This window comes from Gossypium hirsutum, chromosome A03 (assembly GCF_007990345.1).
Source record: "Gossypium hirsutum isolate 1008001.06 chromosome A03, Gossypium_hirsutum_v2.1, whole genome shotgun sequence".
NCBI classification, from domain to species: Eukaryota; Viridiplantae; Streptophyta; class Magnoliopsida; order Malvales; family Malvaceae; genus Gossypium; species Gossypium hirsutum.
In genome coordinates this window covers 17536728-17539145 of record NC_053426.1, presented here as the reverse complement: position 1 = coordinate 17539145, position 2418 = coordinate 17536728, and the positions used below count along the sequence as shown (strand labels likewise).

At 37.7% G+C, this 2418-nt stretch overlaps 1 non-coding gene across 1 annotated transcript; it reads left to right on the top strand.

Annotated features, from left to right (window-relative positions):
- Positions 1 to 1948: 1948 nt before the first annotated feature.
- Positions 1949 to 2055, top strand: LOC121227161 (small nucleolar RNA R71). The gene has a single exon (XR_005924805.1). It is a non-coding gene; the product is annotated as a small nucleolar RNA R71 (small nucleolar RNA).
- Positions 2056 to 2418: the final 363 nt, after the last annotated feature.

The window sequence follows — 2418 nt, the reverse complement described above, 5'->3', positions numbered from 1 at the left end:
TACTATGGAGCTTGAAAGGTTGAAACAAACCCTAACTATGGAGAACCCTTGAAATTTCTGTCTAATGAAGAAGATAGACAAAAATTGGCTTTTAATTTTGTTTTTAATTCATTTTAATAACTAAATGACCAAAATGCCCTTACTACTAAACTTTCCAAAAATTCCATCCATGTCCAATTTTTGTCCATAGACTTAGAAATTGGTCAAATTTCTATTTAGGACCCCCTCATTAATATTCCAGAACAATTTCATACTAAAAACTCCTAGAATGCAAGTTTTGCAAAATATTCGATTTAGTCCCTAATTTCAATTTAAGCACTTTAGGCATAGGATTTCATTACGAAATTTTCGTTCCTCATGGGTTTCTTGTTCTCTACATGATAATAGTGCACTGTCTTCGTTGTCTTGGTTCGAGGGGGTTCCTGCAAGGATAATTGAGTATTAGTTTTATCATCGACAGGTTTTATAGCATTATCTTGAGTTTTAGAGGTTTTGACTGAGTCCCGTGCTTGAAGTGTTACTGTGTCGTCACCTGTACGAAGTGTTAGCTCTCATGTGCCTACATTAATAATGGTTCTGGCAGTTGCTAAAAAGGGTCGTCCTAAAATTAAAGGTACCTCGTTATCCTCATCCATAACTAAGATGACAAAGTCTACTAGGTAAATAAACTTATCAATTTTAACAAGAACATCTTCAATAATACCCTTAGGAAATCTAACTGTTTTGTCAGCCAATTGTATGCTCATCCTAGTCAGTTTGGGTTTACTGAGACCGAGTCGTTTAAACATTTTATAGGGCATAACATTTATACTTGCCCCTAGATCAGCTAAAGCATTATTCACAGAAAAACTACCAATTATTCTTTAGAATAGTTGAGCAGACTGCATTGAGTTCCACATGCGATATAGCGTCTAATTTCCTTTTGTTGCTCAGAAGTTCCTTTAAGAATTTTGCTGAGTTGGGCATCTGCGAAAGAACTTCAATAAAGGGTAAGTTAATATGTAATTTCTTTAAGAGTTTGACAAACTTACCGAATTGTTATTCTATTTTGTCTTTCTTCATCGCTTTAGGATATGGCACACGATGTTAATGATTCGCACTTACCTGTTTGGGATCATTATTGTTTACCTCTTCTCGTCCTTTGTTCATCGCGTTGTTTTGCTGTATTTCTGGGTCGGGTGCAATGAGTCCGTCCTTTTTTTGAGTGCTAATTGCATTGAGGTGTTCCCTTGGATTAGGTTCAGTATTACTTGGTAAGCTACCTTGTGGTCGTTCGGAGATTAGTTTGGACAGCTGGCCTATCTGAGTTTCGAGTCCTTGGATCGATGCTTGTTGATTCTTAAGTGCTGTTTCAGTATTTTGGAAACGGGTTTTTGACACCGAGATGAATTTAGAAAGCATCTCTTCAAGGTTTGGTTTCTTCTCTTGTTGATAAGGTGGTTGTTGAAAACCCTGAGGATTTTGTGGCTTTTGATTCTCTTGACCACCCCAAGAGAAATTTGGGTGGTTCCTCCAACCTGCATTATAGGTATTACTGTATGGGTTATTTTGAGATCTAAAGTTATTGTTACACATATAGTTGACTTGTTCTTCTTCAGTTGTAGGATTGAAGGATTGGTATTCTGTATGCACACCTTCTCCACTTGAGTCACACCTCATTACTGGATGTACCTGCATAGAACCAAGAAAACTATCAATCTTTTTATTGAGAAGTTCTACCTGATTAGAGAGCATGGTGACTGAATCGATGTTATAAACGCCGGCTTTTTTCGTTGGCTTTGTCCTCATAACTTGCCACTGATAGTTGTTCAGTGACATCTCCTCTATGAATTCATAGGCATCTTCCGGTGTTTTATTGTTGATGGTTCCGCCAGCAGCTGCGTCAACCATTTGTCTTATCGAGGGATTCACACCATTGTAGAACGTTTGAACTTGCAGCCAAAGCGGTAACCCATGGTGAGGGCACCTTCTCAGTAAGTCATTGTATCTCTCCCATGCATCGTAAAGTGTTTCTAAATCCATTTGCACAAAAGAAGAGATATCATTACGTAATTTAGCCGTTTTAGCTGGTAGAAAATATTTTAGTAAAAATTTCTCGGTCAGTTGTTCCCAAGTAGTGATAGACCCTCATGGTAACGAGTTCAACCCCTGCTTGGATTTGTTTCTCAGTGAAAAGGGAAATAACCGAAGACGAATGGCATCATCAGAAACGCCATTGATTTTGAATGTATCGCAAAATTCAAGAAAATTCGCCAAGTGTGTGTTGGGATCCTCATCCTGCAAACCATCAAACTGAACAAACTGCTGTATCATCTGAATTGTGTTAGGTTTTAGTTCAAAATCATTTACAGCAATAGCAGGTCTAACTATACTAGACTCAATTCCTGTTAAAGAAGGTTTAGCATAGTCATACACAGT